General features: G+C 30.0%; 1 protein-coding gene across 1 annotated transcript in view; it reads right to left on the bottom strand.

Moving 5' to 3' along the window:
- Positions 1 to 16,228, bottom strand: part of LOC146992998 (xibalbin-1-like) — an 88,503-nt gene extending 72,275 nt beyond the window's left edge. The window contains exon 1 of the mRNA XM_085809849.1: positions 16,094 to 16,228. The gene's annotated coding sequence lies outside the window, so the exon portion shown is untranslated. The remainder of the gene's footprint in view (positions 1 to 16,093) is intronic.
- Between the last annotated feature and the right edge of the window lie 2,109 nt (positions 16,229 to 18,337).

Raw genomic sequence — 18,337 nt, forward strand, 5'->3', positions numbered from 1 at the left:
CAGAGGCTCGCGTATGAAATAACGAGTTTAACTGCCTCGTTGATATCTGCATAAACATCTCCTTATATTATTACTAACATTAGCAGGTCGTCAGACTTGTGTAGATAGCTACAGCGGAGGAAATCAGTCACTAAAGTTGATTAATTTGCTTTTAAACCAACTTGCTTCAGTAAACTTGCTTATTTTAAATAATCAGAATTTGAGATTAAAAAACGAAGTTTTTGTTTTGAATTCGTAATCTATTTCTTCAAACTAATCCTATTGATCTAACTGCGATATTTATAGCGGTAACAGTGACAGGACTAAAAAATGGTTGAAAGAGGAAAACTGTTATATCTAATTTGAAACAAAATATCTGGGGTTTTTATTAAGTTAATATAGAAACGGAAAGCTTTAAGCTCAAGAATGCTTTAAGCACTGAAAAAATAAAGCTTTCATCTTAGAGTAACAGCAGTGTACTTATCAAATAGTTTTGTTTTGGTGAGTTCAAATTGATCTTCCTAGACTTGAAGAACGAAAGAAGTGGAAAAATATCATTAATCGATACCCTGAAGAACTGCTTCAGAATTTCAGTTGAAACAGTGTTTACTGTACCAGGCTCGGCCTTAGATTTAATAGAAAATTTATTGAAACATTTCATACTATACCAAATTCCAAAAAGTCAAGACATGTTTATTGCAATCAGAGTCCTATTAGATTCTTTTTCTGAGACTTATGAATTTGATGTGCTCAGAAAGGCAGAAAGAGTCTGTTGGAGAAGAAGCTAAAAACAATAAACCTGTTTAGCATAAATATAAAACTTTACTGTTCTTTACCATGCTGCAGCAATGCAAAAGTTTCCGTGTAATATGATTTAGAATATTTCGTACAAAAGAAAATTAGAAAAGAACAAAAGAAAAGACCTAGAGATTTAGAATTTTTTTCCTACAAAAGAATGTAGAAATTAACCACTCTGTTTAGAAAGATAATTAGATGCATAAATATGAAATTATTATAATCCTAATTCATACTGTTTGGGTTTCTTTTGCAGGCGTTAAAAATAAGATCTCTTTACTTTCTTTTCGTTCATAATGTTCAACTGAAAGAAAAGGAAGCTGCATTCACAATAACTTATTTATTTACTTTTTAATGCTTTCCATTTCCTTTTCACTACTTCAGATGTCACGCTTCTTGTAGATTCCACATTCCTTTCCTTCTTCATTTTAATATATTTATCATGAAATGAGCTCGTACTTTTTGTTGGTATGGAAAAAAGTCTGAGCTGATTTCATCTCTCTCGTCGAATTTTTTTCCCATTAATCTGAGATAGAATACAGGATACTTCATTTGCATATTACGTGACAAGTCAAAGCGGCACTTGTTCCGATCGGAAACAGTAGAGTTTATTTTCTTGTGTTAATTTTTTTTTTTTTTTTTTTTTTTTTTTTCACGAGGAATCGAGGGGAAGCGGTTGTTGAATTTGATCTACTCTACGACAATGAGAAAAGCTATCTCGTTTAAGGAAGGATATTGTTATATTAGAATACCAAAGGACGTCATTTCAGACAATTTTCCATGGATTTACACTTTTCTTAAGAAGGAAGATACTTACTGCCAAACGTGTTAAGCTCTCATTATGGGCTAACAGTTTTTTACAATCTTTCTATTGTTTGCTTTTCAAAGGGAGATGCATATCATTTCACAGCCATTTGAAAAATACATAGAATGCACATATTTCTTATCAAGATTATCAAAAGTTTCAGACTATTTCTCCAAGTATGCAGAAACATTTTAACTTTCGTAACTTCTATGAAGATGATGCAATATTTGCTCTTATTCGGATCGAAATATATGGTTCTTTAAATTTTTATCTTGTGATGAAAACATTACAACGGATAAATATGTAGATCTTCCCGTACGATATAGCAGTATGTAGGAAAGTATTGACTATGTATAGCAAAATACTGCAAGAAATATTCCTTTTTAATGAGTGAACCATCTTCACGGATAAATGTTTGAGGTTTTATTGGTTAATATTTTATGCTTACTTTTACAAGTAATGAAAACGCATAGCAATCAAAATCACATTTACCTCAAATTCAGTAATACATTTATTTGATTAATATTAAATTTTTTGAAGTATATGATGATATTAAATTATTCAGAAGATCATACATTCATTTTGAAACACTTACTGTTGTTCAGGTTTCAAATTTTGTTAAAAGTACTTGATTTGCTAGTTTTCAAACCTATATTGAAATAGCGATATATGGATGGTTTCGCTAGTCTGGTGTTTCCCAAACTGCAGTCATCTGATCTGTCGGATTTTATAAATTTTCAAAGTACGGAAGAAGTAGGTTTGGAATAAGATATATCTCTATTAACAGTATTAGTTGTAGTTAACAGTAGTTAACAGAAAAAACACCGAAAAGAACCTAGAAAATTTGAAAATTTGAATGAATTGAAATTTTATCAACCGTATAACGACGTCAATAAATACAGTACGAGGACAACAGTGGCTTGCCCTGGCATTTCACCAAAGAAGTCTAAATAGGAAGAAAAATTATGTTTTGAGTCCGAAGATCAGCACGTACAGCAAGGGCAATATGTTCTGGTAAACCTGGGAAAATTGCAAGTAGAAGGGGAAATTAAAATGAGCATACCATAGCTAATAAAAAATAAATAAATTTTTACATTCGATGAATACCATCATGATAAGTAAATAAAAACATTAAAATATGTCTCAAAACAAACACAAGGTTAGGAAAACGGATAATCTTTCAGCTTGAACGTCGTTGGTCAGTTTGAAACTGTATAATATTCTGTTTTAGATGATTGGTTTTTGGTTGGTTTATTAGATTACGGCAAAGCACTCGAGGGCTATCTGCCTTAAGGTAGGGATGCCTTCGTGGAGGACTTTTTAAGGGAAACTGGCTCGTATACCCATTCAGCCAGTCCGTTCGAGGAGGGATTCGAACCTCGGACCGAACTATCAGTGTTCAGCGACGTTACCGCTCGGCCGCTGGTGGGCTTCTGTTTTAGAAAGAAATGTATAACGTTTCATTCTTATATAAATGAAAATACTATCTGAGGTATATCTAACTTTGTTTCTTCTAAAAATATAAAAATATGATGTCCTAAAGTATGTAGCGGATAGATGGTCGAACCCGTAACTATCACGATATTGACAGCTAATCTGTGAGTTGTCCCACAGTGCCGTTATAGATTGTTTGAGCATATGCTCCGTAATGATCTCTTGTGGGGACTCGTTTATTATATCGTGTCCCTTTCCATAATTTAAACTCACAGTTACTTTATATTTTATGTCAAATTATTTCACTCATCACAAGAATACTATTATGATAACAAACTAATACATAACACTAAAAATTAATGTAACATTATTTATGGAGAGAATTAAAACTTCTTGCAATTTACTGTCGCTAGTCAACGTCGATGATGATAATAAGAAGTGAGCACTAACTAGCCGTCTAGACATGGAGCGGACGCTACCCGAGCTCATCCTATTGCACAAAAATCCGAATTCACTGGCAAGGCGGGCATTCCGAAAAGAGGCAAAATTGCACTCCTTTTAATATTTTCAATTGTTAGGTAAAAATTTACTGAAAGTGTTGTTACCTAAATTTTAAGGGTCTAAATTATTCCCACTAGTCCCTTCCCGGTCCACCATGAGAGCACAATAAATATATAAGTGATTGTTTTCCAAAGATTTATTTTTATTGACCTATCCTGTTCATGTTAGGTTTCCTTTCTTGAGAGCTTCTATATACGGGTGAAGTAAGAGAAAAACCAATTTAGTCTATTTTCTCAAAGAATAAGAGGGTGTACAGTATATTTCTAGGTCAACCAATTGAATCAATGAATGTCGAATAAGTATTCTCCCCAAAACTAACTTACAGAAGACAAAATACGCTAAAATTTTTACCACTGATAAAATGCACAAGGAGAAACTTATTGTTTCAAATTCTATTGATATTAGTTTTGAGTTTAGCTATTTAAGAAACCATCAACGTCACTGGAAAATACTGTTCTAAAAAATAGAATTTTATTCTTGTGTCTCGTGTAAAATGAAAACAATTCTTTTTTGCGACCATAATTTCAATAAGAATTTTAATACATGTTGCATAAAACAAATCCCAAATTTTCCATTTTGGATTTTTTATTTTTACTTAAATCACATAAAGGAACAACATGGATATTTGCATAAGAAATGAAAAAGTTATTAAATTTTTATTAATGTTGTAAGTTTTAATCTGTTGAATCAACGATTATTCAATAAAGATGGAGAAAATTTGATGAAAATTCTTAAAACCACAATTTTAGAAAAATTAGAAAATTTATAAAATAACAACAACAAAATAAAAGTCCAACTTAGAAAAACATACGGGAGGGAAAATCATAACATCTCTTAAATAAACGTTTGTTTCTACTTTCAGAAATTATTTTTTAGAGTATCTGAAACATAAGTTGCAAACTATTAAAAATTAAATTTCTTCAAAGAATGCCAAAATCTTGGTTGGAATGTATTTAAAACTTGATTATATATACACACCCATACAACAGTTATATATACACACAGATGCAACAATGAACTTCGATCTATCGTTTTGTAAACGAAGGAGAAAAAAACAAGGAATGCGGCAAAAACGATTAAACCAAGAAACAGTTACACGTTGTACATACGTTAAACATCATATGAAAATTAACATATATATCTTTCAGCATAAGCATACTGCATTAAAAACTTTCTTTTATACATAAAGGTCAAGCATGTTCTTTCGCTTTTGGGCTGAATTTTGCCCCAATTGTAAGTACAACTTTCGACTTAAAACGTTTTCATAGTCTGCGTTGCTACCCCTTAGCTAATAAGAAAACTCTTTAAATTTGCGTAAATGTTTATAAATCAACTCTGCACTTTAACTTATTCATTTTTATCCTCCATATTCCTTGCGAACACACACTGAAAATTAACTCTTAAGCTTCTGAAAATTAACAGTAATACACTAATAAAACGAACAGATATAAACCTACCGTATATTGCAATGAAATAGCATTTGGAAATGGCGCTAAAATCTCAAACGCCGAGATGAGGCCAATATACGAAGTGTTACTGTATTATTTTGTTGCCAGAATTATAGCTGAAAGAGAAAGTAACACAAATAATTAATACTTCATGTTTTTTTCCAAATGATTCGTGAGGGAAATACTGAGTCAAGAAAGGGATATAAAAATGATGAATGCGGAAAAACGCTACTTTGAGGCATGACAAATAGGGGAATGAATTAGTTTATTTATATAGAACTCCATTCGGAACTACAAATGGCGAACGATACTCGCAAGAATACAATGTTGATAGAGTAATATACTATACCTGAGTCCGCTTTCGTTGCAACACAATCCGTGTCAAACAAGTTTATGTAGAAATATATATGTACCAAGATCATTTTGACTGTGGTAAAATTTTAATAACTCTAAGAAATGTATACGTTAGCTTAATTGTTTCAATAAACAAAGAAGAAAATAGAGTGATATACCTTAAAAACTTTTTATTGACAATACTTACTTTGAAAGCAATAAAACTGTTGTAAGAGATGAAGATGATACGATTTTAACGGATAATTTAATGATGGCCAATAGACAACGTTGGCGCATTATATTAGTGCAAAAAGTTGTTTTGCGCGTGTTGTTGTATAACGAAAAGGATCCTATGACAATGTGTTTATATGCATATACATATACATAAATGAACATGTGGAAATGATTATGTGGAAACATGTAAATATTTTACTAATACCAGGAACGAGTTTAAGAAAAAGTATGTTTTTAATATATTTTAAATGATTTTAAAAGACTGAAAAAATTTGCCAGGAAAATGATGGAGAAGATTAATCATGATAAGCTTGCAGTAGGGATTTTAATTTTGTTTTTTAGTTATGTTCTTTATGTCTGTTTGTTGAAGGTGTTATTTCTAGCTTGCTCTGGCGCAGCCCGCAAAAAGGCCATAGGGCGACGTGATGTCTGCCAGGAGGGTCGGGCTCCGTCCCTCATATCATACATAAATGATGTTGAAACTATTCACAAAAATATTTCTGTTTTGGGTAGTTTAACATTTCCATGGAATTAATTTGTACATCTCAAACATTTAAATTCATCAATGAAAGCAGATACTCTAAATTCATCTCCTAAACATGATGTATTCTGGAATTAAACAGAAATATTACAGTTTATTAATTCAGCAAACATTATACAAAAAGGTACTTACCTTGGCAAGAAAATAAGCATTAATTTCTAAAGAGCAGAAAAAAAATTAATCTTGAAAAGACTGGAGTTTGGAGCTAGATATCTTCAGAAAGTTCTCGAGTTGCTTTGTTTTAATTAATTCACCTACCGGAATGGCTGTTGTATTCTGTGATTCAGTTGTAGTTTTTGTATTTTGTGATTCAGTTGCAGTTTTGTATTTTGTGATTCATCATTGTTGCGATGTAATGTGAATGAATCGGATACACATCCTCTTTTTAAAAACACAAAACTTATATTAAGTAGTTGCACAATATATAAGTATAAACACGAAAATGATATACAAAACTTGTAGATGCGAGAACAGAACAAAAATAATGAATAATGAAAAATAGACAGCATTCCAGTTGCCTTGCAAATGTGATAGTCTGAGTTCGACAGTTCAACTGTTTGTTTTTTGAATTAATGTTCTTTGGCATAATGCCAAATGCGAAATAGAGTCAGGTTGAGTAGTTTTGTTCCTGTGTACCTGAACAATCATTGTAAATAAGTTTTAATTAGAATCATCTAGAACTTCTAGAATAACGCGGGAATAAATAAACAGTAACAAAACATTCGATCAGTACTTACTTACGTAGGCGTACTTTCGTAGAGGATGCTCTGAAAGAAATTGGCTTGTACTTAATTTACACGCGGGCTAAGTCCCCGAAGCCCTCAGATAGTAGACCTCTTCAGCTACTGGAAACAAATCGTTGAGCTCTCTGTTTGAACTATTTGAATTCCTCGGCTTCAGCAAATCGTTGTCATGTTATGTGTGGAAATTTATGTTTCTTTAAAAAATGAATGAAATAGATTTTAGTGTCCTCATTAGGACTTTAATTTTCGATTTCAAGGGAAAAGCATTATTATTTGAATGTAATTTTTAATCGCTTTCGCAACGAATCAGATTGGAGCCAAAAGGAGGCTGGTATAAGCAAAGATGTCAAACTTTTAGTATGTCTTAGAAAGCATTTAAATTTAGTTACATGTTTTGACTACCGCGGATAACGTAATCGAAGCCTGGGGGGACCTTCAACACTTCTTTACAATAGAAACGAATAGTAGCCCCTTAAAATAACAGTAAAACTATTTAAAAAGGTGGAAGATATCGCCATTTTAAACGAGAATGAATGTGTTTCATTTTGAGGTAAATTATCCTTTCGTCGTGGACTTATCTTTTCGTTTCGGACTTAGAACAACAAACATTTTGCGTTGAGCGTAACAAATTTAGAGTATATTAAACTCATAACTCTATGGTAGAACAACGAATTCTTATTTTATTAGCATTTTTCAGCAGTAATTAAGTTCGCAAAAACTGTAAGAGTCCCTCGAAGATGTATGATCAGTTTTATCATTTAAACTTCGCGAAATAAATCTGACAGACAAACTTCATTAAACACTTTACTGACTTTTTCAGACTGAAAACTACTCTTGTTCGCTTCTCTTGCTAGGAAAATATGCAAGTGCTTCCACAATACTTCTTAACAGTTTTCACAAAATAAGTATTTATATTGTTACACATATCTTTAAATAAAGAAAATTATTAGTTTCGTAACTTTATGATATGAAATATTTATTGATAAGTTAACTATTTTTTTAGTTTGGTATCGAATTTCTTTGAAAGTAAAATAAGAAAATAATACACAAGATCTAAACTAAAGAAATAAAGTATTTAACTTAAATTTTATTTAATAAAGTTGGTACAGATTGGCAAGCAAAATATATACAAAAAATGCTTACCAATACCTAAAAAAGGTTTCATTCTTTACTAATATACAGTGTAAGGAAAACGTATTTATACTCTTGTATAGTTTGAAAACAATCAAAATTTTATGAATAATGTTTAATTCAAATATGCTGATTCACATTTAATTTCAGTTTGTATTTAATACAATGAATATAGGTAAGTAATAAACTTAAGAGCTATATTTTCATGTAATGAATCTAATTCAGTGAAAAAACTTATTCATACTCATAATACTATATTAATATTAAAAAACATTTTAATATGCAATGTAATGTCCTTTTGCATTAACACTGGATTGAAGACATTTAAGCATTGAATTTGCCAAATTCTAGTATACTTTTGCTAATTTGTCCTCCATTCTTATGTTAAATGACACTTAAGGTCATTTTTATTTTGGACTGAGAGATCCTGATGATTTCTTTTCATTCCTTCACAAATATTCGATTGGATTTAAGGTTAAGGTATTATTTACGATAAGTTTCCAGATTATCGTCTGTTGTTTAGCAACCAACTCCCTCCCATTTTCAGTTTATTATGCTGTTAAAATAAAAATTTTCTGAAAGACCCAGGTTTTGCACACTTTGTTTCAAATAGGCTTTTAAATTGATCAGATAACCATATTTATTCAATTCACCAATAATTATATATAAGTTTTTAAACTAGCTTGCAGTCATACACCCCTACACCATTTTATTTCCAACAGTGTACTTTTCCGTTACTTGAAAATTTTTTTTCATCACGGTTTTGCCAGCTTTCCTCCGCCTGACTGCTGAACATTAAATTTTCTTGAATTACTTGAATGCAAATTTACGAGTATTTAGGTTTGTTAGCTATCCACCCGAACCCGATATAGGGAATTTTATTTACAAATTTCTATTTTTTTGGAAAGAATTTCTTTTCTGGTAACTTCTTGATGCTCTGACATCATCAAAAAAGAGCTTACAATAGGTTTCATTTTAAGGTTTTTTGTATTTCTCGGTTAGCTTCGACTTTCTCACAGACTGATAATTATTTTATACAGTTCTAGCGCTTTAAAATGTATTTAAAATATATTTCTCAAAATAAATAGAATTTACTTTAGTTTCTATGCCTTGTAGAGTTTTTCTATTTTTAAACAATTTTATAAGAGATTTCTGATACTAACTGACGTTTCATTTATTTTAGTGCTCACTTTTACAAAACAGATAAAGATTTACACACGCAACTTGTAAAAGAAGCAAAAGTAAATTACGCAACTAATTATTCTTATGGCAAAATTTAAAAAATATGCACAAAATTAAATTTACATATGAGTAACGTTTGTCTTAATTTACTCATACGTATGTAAATTTAAACTTTTAAAGTGCATGACTTTTCTTCCGTTTACAATTTTAAGCTTTTTTAATGTTTCAACAATTATTGTAATAGTAATTCCTTACATTTACAGAAAATATCTTTGGTTTTAAATTTTCATTTTCATGTTGTTTTGATATGTATTTCAAGCAATTAGTAAGATAATTTATGTAAAATAAATTAGCCTCAAAATGTTTATGCATGGTGCATGGAAAACGTTCTTCCCTCACAGCATATCGGTTGAAAACAAATATATACAAAAATTAAATAATTTATCAAGACTATTTTTATTAACATTTTAGTAGTTTTTCATAAAAAATAATTAACGCACATTAGAAATGTAATTATAGATTTCTAGGAAATCGAATTCGTAATATCTTTTAAACACAGATATTGTTAAAGTGTAGCAACAAATTTAAGATTTTAAACTTTAGCATTTTCATTTTTAGCAATTTATTGTAACCAACTCTTGTAACATTAACTGTCATTATATCCTTAGCTCTAAAGATAAATATTTAGATTGCAACTATTACTAGAGAAATAGGTTAATTAAAATTTTCTGATTGAACAGTTAAGTAAGTAAGCAATAAATAAACCATTCGTCGATTGTGCGAACTTAAAATAGTCAAAAGTTAAACTTCTGCCATTCGCAGAGAAATAATGCCCTCTGACTACTGCAGAGTAAGTAGATGCATAATAAAATAAGACTCGGATTTGTAGATGTTTTTCTGTCAAGTCCAGTATACATTTTTGCCCTTCTGCGTATTATTCTGGCTATGGAATTGTTTTAGTAAATAATTATCACCAGAGGAAGAATCATCTTTTCAAGTTGCCACAAACTATTTTTTACTATTCTTCTTGATAATTTTAACAACGTTCTCTTAGGAAGAGCTTTGCACTTATATTCGCAATCCGCTTGGGGAGCATCGGAGGATATACAAGCGCAAGAACTAATTTGAGTTGCCTATGATCTATCGTAGGGAATATACATTTCTAAAGACAAGAGCTATTATTACGTAAAATTTAACAGATTTTAGCCTTTGAAAGAAAAATTAACGCTTACCGAAGACTAACCTGTCAAGATCAGGTCAAATCTCAGCGAAAATTCAGACAGGTCATCTACCCGTTGATGTTACACACACTCAGTGAGTTAAACTACGTAAAGTAATAACCTGGAAAACGTATCTGAACACTCTGGAAAATTATTCAGTGTTTTGGTTAGTCAGTTACTCTCTGCTTAGCGTTGGATCGTCGTTTTTACTAGCTTAGTTTGCTGTCCTAGAGAGAATGATAAGATTTCAAAAAATGGATAGTTGAAAGAAAAAGAAACTGAACTAAGTAAACTCAAAATGAAACCTCACACATCTAATACGCGAAAGTATTGCATTTGCATCATTCATATTTTATTATGCTTTAGTGATAAAATCAGAATTTGAAAGTTCTATAAATAATTGATTCTAAAAATTTTTTTAAGTTAATATTGCACTTAATATATAGTGATTTATTGTTATAATTTGTTTTTATGCGAATTTATGAAGAGTAATCCCTTCCTCTTGTGTGTACTGTATTAGTGTAACTGGTAGCGCGAAATCCCGTAAGGGCATAACTGATTATTAGTTTTCTTCGGAGCAGAAAACATGAATAACCAGCTATGCCCTGGTCAGTATTTCTGGTCTTCCGATTGCTAGCCGGAACACTTACAGCACAAACACAAAGGAAGGAGAATAATAGACCTGATATATTATTATATTGTAAAGTTTACAGAGAATTGCGTTTAATTTAATTTAAAGTAACTTCATTAATATTTAAATTAAAGCTTTGTAATTTCGCTGCTGTAATAACCATTCAGAAATAGTAAACAGGTTCAAGTTCGAGCAACAGTTCAAAATTAGAAAAGCACTTAAAATAACGATAAACGGTTAAACAATGAAATTTAACCCTTTGTGAGCATTAGCTTTAAACACAAATACTAGCTAGATTTATTCCAAGAGATAGCTAGTGTTCGTAAAATTTCTAATTTATTTTTGTCATTAAGAAAATTCATTTTTAGTAGCTAAACGAGAAATTAAATTTCATATTCTTTGAATAAAGATTAAGTAGTATATAAGACATTCTCCATTACCCTGTATATCTATATATATGTAATGAAACAGAAGTATGGATGCTGTAGAAAAATTAATTGCACAGATACATAGAATGCTAAATCCGTACTGAACAGCAAGCATTTTGATTCCGTAGAATGTTAATCTAATAACGAGCAGGAAACTGGCAACCGAGGCAGGCGGCCACAAACAACTTGGCACACTACTTGTGCCTATTTTAAAATATTTACATTTTTGACAGCTTTGGGCTGTAAGAAGAAAGCAGCCGAAAGCTGTCAAGATAGGCCGAAGGATAGAAAGCAACTGCAGTTGCGTTCAGGATGAAATCTTAATTCAGGCTGAGTTAGTTTTGGTTTCTAATGTATTTTGATTCGATAATTAATACTGCTATAAAATTATTATTGGCTGTTTGAGTTTTAGTTCCATTTACATTATCAGTGTTATGTAAGAGTCAAATGACATAGCTTAGTCTCGACATGACGCAGCTCAGGAAGAGATTACTGTTTTTAGATTAGAGAGGGGAAATAAATTTAAATTATTGATGAATTATTATTTGTCGCTAATTTAAATTATAATTTTTCATTTACATATTGTTCATTTACACATTGTTTCTCACATATACAACTTAAAAAATAAAAATGAGCTGAAACGGACCGCACAAATTGGATACTATTGATGAAAAGTGCACAGATTGGATACTATTGATGAAAAGTGCACAGATTGGATACTATTGATGAACGCAGCATTTCCTAAATGTAAATTATATTTCAGTGTGTCGAAGATATGGAAAGTTTATGAAGCTTCTTCAATATTACGGCATTTCTTCATCAACATTACGATAAAATAGATTTGTTTAATTCATTGCACAGTAAAAAATTCATAAAAAGAGTTTTTCATTAAAGACAATGCATTTACGAAATGCCTGCTTTTTTATTATTGCTCTTATGCAGTAACGAAACCATGTATTTTTCTCCTGATATTATTATCTCTTTTCCGATTTTATTGTGCTTTTATATAAAATACTTTGGTTACCAGGTTTAATTCTAACCAACAAAACTATTATTTCACCTAAATGCAAGTGTGGGAAAGGAAATTTATTGCCGCATTATATGAAACTTAATAATTCTATTGAAAGATTTCCCCTCTAAATAATTTAAAAGAAATCTTAAGTACATCATCTTTTAAATACATCTGAAAATCAAAATTGCGTGAGAGGAGTAACACTATTCCTTTTGTTACAATGCACATTATGTAGAAAAATTAATATCATAAAAGGACGTATAAAATGGCATAAAGTATACATGAAAAAGTGACAAGAGAAGTACACATAACTTCTTTATTGAAAAAGGATTTAGTTTTGAAACTAATGATAATTTTATTGCACAGATGAAAAATGAAAAGTATACATTTCTAAAAAATAAGGAGTGTTGTGAAGGTTCTTGTGTTTGTGCAACAGGAATATAAAAGTGATGCCATTTCAAAAAAAGTTACAAATTAATGAAACAGCAAAACATTTATGCATTTGTAAAGTAATTCAATTTTAATTATAGGTTAGATACTGAAACATCACGTAATTATTTAAAATGATAATATGTGGAAATACATAAAGCGCCTTTATTTTCTAATCGTAGTAATAAATTAAAGCTCGATGATTACAGACGTTAAACTGTTTTATCATTACCGACACTAATCTAAGTAGAAAAATACTCCATTTAATCAGACTGCAGGTTATAATATGGAACTTTTCCTTTCTTCATATTAAAGCAAATTTAACATATGTGTTATTGTAATTTGCTTTTAAGATGTAAATAACAAGAAGTATAAAAATATCATCGTTGTTTTTAATGTTAGTCTAGAAAAGGGCAGTTTTTAAAATAAAAATGATGCCAGTCCTTTCTACATTCTTAATTACTTTTTAGATCACAGAAATCATTATGATGCTCAGTGCAGCTACTTTTTTACTTTTTCTATAGATTATGCTTGTTAGTGGAAAGGAAGACTATTATATGCTTAAACAAATTACGTTCCTTTTAAAGTAAATGTAAACTTTAGTGTAACTTTTAAGTCTGGCGTTCGAAGTAAGTGAACTATGTAAGAGCTATGCCCTAAAATGACGTGCACTGGGAGATTTAATGTATAAAACTATCAAGTTGTATATTTCAAAATTAATGCATACTAAAATAACTTTAAACTGTAATCCTAATCTCTTGCATTGTATTTATTACTTATGTTTCCTAATGGATAGCTATGTGCTTACATATTTTTACAAGAAAATCTGTCAACACCATAATATTAATGAGAAGAATAGTATCAATATTTTGCAATTTAATCATGTTATAAACTTCAGATTTGTAGTTTCATTTGCAACCATTTACTCAAGGAAGAAACATAAAAATAACTTCAACTTACATAATTTCACAATTTTTTTTTATTTTCACTCTTATTATCAGTTTAGCTACGTGATTGTATAGTACCAGTCCGAAGTGTCTGTTCTTCAAGTTAACTTTGTTCAGCTTCGGTTATGTTACTAATCGTTTATTCTTCTTTAAATATTGATTATATTAATTTTCAGTCTTTCGCAGCATCGCTCATATTCTATTTCGGACTTATTGCGCATTTTCGTTCTTTCAAGGAGTCTCAGTCAACAATGAAAAACGAATCAGCTTTATAATAAATTTCTTCTAGGTAACAATAATCGTGTTAATTTCACGAGCAACTATATTTCGAGTTCCACTTTTAATCTGAGCAATTAAATAGATATTTCTGATTTTATTGAAATGGTTTTGTCATTTAAAATGGATAGTAGTTAAAAAAATAAAAGTTTCGGTAATTGTTTTGGTTAGCAAGAAGATCAGTTATGCTCTTTATTACACTACTGTTCGTTAAATACTACAATTAATGAAATTTAAAATAGCTAATATACAATTATTTATCGACTTGTGTTAAGATTCGACGTACATACTGAGACGTAGATGAAGCACATGAAGGCATTATTGCATTATAAATGTTTTTCTTTAGCCTTTCTAAACGCACTGTCGTAAAGGACCTAACCTATGCAATTATGCTTATAAATCCAGGTCTAGTGATAGTTAGATAAAAGGGATACCAGAAATTCGCAATACGGTAGTTAACATACCAGATTTGATTTTATTTTTGCTGTACGTGAGCTTGTTCATCCCTTAAGTGCAGTCCTTCAAAGCTGATTTTCAGTTAATTTCTTTATAAACCCTATTATCTTCCAAGTACAGTTGCATTATTTTTATACTAATTGCCACTATATAGTTGTCTTAAGAGAAGGATGTAATTTATTAATCATTATGCCTTTTATTTGATATCAATTTTTTGTTACCTAAAAAGATCATTTTATAAGCTTCAATTTTCTAGTCAGTAATCTGTCTATTTAACACTTTTTTAAATTTTCAAAATGTTTCTGTATTACCTTGCCAAGCAAAGTTATGCAAAATATAAAGATTCGTGCTGAAAAACTCAAAATCGCAGTTTTATGGTGCTGTTTGCCAAATAAGATGACTTTTATCATAAAGTTTTCCAAATATAAAGTCTATAGTTTTTAACAGGTATCATCTAATGATGTTATGAAGAGGGCTTGAAGTATATCAATCTTTAGAAACACAACTTTGCAACTTTGTTAAATATGTTTTAAAGGCAGATATAATTTAAATAAGCATTAAATCTATTTCAATTTAGTTGAAAGTTTAATGCACCGTTTTCTCACTGGTATAAATACGCAGTTAATTAAGATATTAGGTGTAGTAAAATTTTGCATAATTTTAATGATTTAATGATACTGAGTTTTGCAATAGATTAATTACATAGAATTTTTATACTTTATTGCGGTATTTAGAATTTATAGATCTTTTGATTACCCATACTCGAAAGCGCATTTTATTCAAGATGTATAAGAAGAAAATATTTTTTGATCAAATATTAAAATCGTTTCTTTACCCTAAAAAGCTGGCTGCAGAACTAATAAATTTCTTTCATATTTTATTACTTTCATTAGTTATCAATCTTGAGCAACGTAAATTATAACCGTATATAATAAGACCATATGTTATGATAATAATCGCAATAAGCTTATTTGCATCTAAAATTGAAGTCTTGGAAAAGAGAAAGAATTAAGTGAAAAGATGAAAATATTATTAAACTTTTCTCAGGTTTAAACAGTATAGATTAATATATAAATAAATACTGAGTTTAAATGTTACTTATTTTAATTCATCAAATTTTGCGAAGATGAATGCTGTTAACGGAAATGATATCAAGTATTTTCCAGGCTTTATGGATTAGAGTATTGAGCTAAGTTAAATAAAAATAATTTTACTTTATATTACTTTACAATAGAATTTTATAGTATCCAGGCGTTTATACGGGATAGTTTGTTTCAAAAAAATCTTTTGTTAAGAGAGGAATAACGCAAAGGATGTTTTCCGTACCTATTGCTACAAATTGTCAGATTTCTCATCTGACATTTGCCGGTAATCGCCGTGATAGGACAACACAAATGTTAACTAGTATACTCAGAAGAGTTACTTAAATTCTACTGTTTACGCAAGATTTACATTAACGTCTCTGTGTTTTACGTCTTCGGAGCGGAAAAAATCACGAATTCTCTTACCAGATGGTGCAGTTTATGATCTTCGCCGGCTGGGAAGGAATGGCAATGTGGTGATGTTCCGGGGCTGCAGGACCGAATGGGGGAAGTGCTACCTCCGCTTTCGGTTTTAAAGACCCCTCATACACACACTGCGCATGTCTTAGCTACATATATTGATTCACAGGACATTGGTTGGCTTCGAGATACTCCCCAAAACCGTTATATTTTGATTGGGTTTAACAAAAATAAGATGATTTCTTCGATTAGTTTTCGCAGTCCACTCTAAATACCTAACGCGGACACTGCCTGGGTTACTTACAGGATGTCAGTACCGGCAACGAAACCTGTAGCTATAAGATTGTTGAACGCTATCATGCGGTTTGACAACATGCCACGAACTTTCTATAGCTATGACATTTGCGTTTTATGATATCTATCAGGTTGGGGAGAACAAAGTGTTCTCTTTCTCTGGGACATGTTTTGACCTCTTATCGCGCGAGGCAAATTTGTTGCGTTAAATCTTCGCAACTTAAACGGAAAATCTATGCATTCTAAAGATGGATTTTTATACGCAATATTTACGCATTATAGCCTCTTATAAACAAAATGAGTTATTTCATGAAGCAAAAGTAGACACTAGAAAGGGAAAAATATCTTCAATTTTGTGAATAATGCATAGAAAATTATAAACAAAATGAGTACAAAAAATGAGTTATAAACAAAATAAGTTATAAACAAAATGAGTTATTTCATGAAGCAAAAATAGACAGTAGAAAGGGAAAAATATCTTAAATTTTGTAAATAATGCATAGGCTTTATACAGAAGATAATTATATAAGGTCAGGAATGCATATAATTTTCAGAATTTGTTATTGTTAAAAGGAAAAGGAAATAAATGGAGAGAGGGACGACTTAATAAATGAATTCGCAGTAATTTGGTGAATCATAATAGTTCAGCCATTAATACATTTAATAAAAAAATTGCTCATGAATAGAATTAAAATGAAAGTTAAAAGTATAAAATATTTATTAATGGATGCAAATATCCATGAGTCCGCAAGAGTACTTCTTAAAAGATGTGCCGCATTTACACTTTTAGAAACACTAAAGCCACAATCATCGTGCGGCCTCAAAACAGAAAAGCAAGTATTTTTCAGTTAATTTCATGCATATTTAGGGAAAAAATTATGCACTAACTGATTATGAAAGAGCGTTGTTTATTCGCACTCAGATCATATATATTTCTTTCATAATTTAGTGAAAATAAAAAATCTATATTTCGAAAAAAGCTGAGTTTAAAAAAATAATAATGACATGGCAGTCAAATACATGTATTTGCATTTAAACAAGTACAAACACATTATATCAAATTTCAATTAAAAATAATAATTAAAAAGTTTCTGTTGGCTTTGATTTTAGGATATATATATATATATAAATATATATATAAATATATATATAAATATATATATATATAAATATAAATATATATATATATATATATATATATATATATATAAATATATATATATATATATATTTCCTAAACAATATTGATTAGTTGATTATATTATCTCCTAAGTTTAATTAAAGTAGAATTATTTTAAAAGAGTGAATCCATACTGGTAAGCAACTGCGCAAGTAGTAGTAACTTGTTTTCGCACTAAATGAATTTAAGATCATACAACATTATATATATATATATATATATACACATATATATATATATATATATTATACCATCATAATTAATCGAGTGAGTTCTATTTGACAACTCATAACAATGACAGGTTAGTTAGTTTAATTTGCAAGTCACTTCATTTAGTTTGCAGCTTCTAAAATAATGTTTTATTCGTTTGAGGGCTGAAAATGAGCTTAAGTGTTTCAATTTGAAATAAACATTGGACAACACGTTGTTTCTATATTAGAAAAAACAATGTATTTATTCCATCTTTTACATACTTTAGATAGTTTTAGCCGAAGAATGTTTTTCCTTATCATTATTAAAATGGTTTTAACTTGATCAATATATTTTTCTGAATCAACGTCAGTCCTATAAGGTTGCGAAAGTTTGTTAACACTAATCCTAAGGATGAAGAGAATTACCAATGTTAAACAAATTATTCATTAATATTAATTGGTCGCGATGCTATATAGGTACTAAACAAGAATGCTACTAAGTTTAAAGCTCATAACTAATAACTAGTGAGTAGTTACTTCATAATTACTAATTTCATAAATACTCTATCACATAACTTCTAGCTA

The sequence above is a fragment of the Stegodyphus dumicola genome, chromosome X2 (assembly GCF_044657685.1).
Source record: "Stegodyphus dumicola isolate Sdum_Otavi_A_Nest chromosome X2, ASM4465768v1".
In the NCBI taxonomy this organism is placed as follows: domain Eukaryota; kingdom Metazoa; phylum Arthropoda; class Arachnida; order Araneae; family Eresidae; genus Stegodyphus; species Stegodyphus dumicola.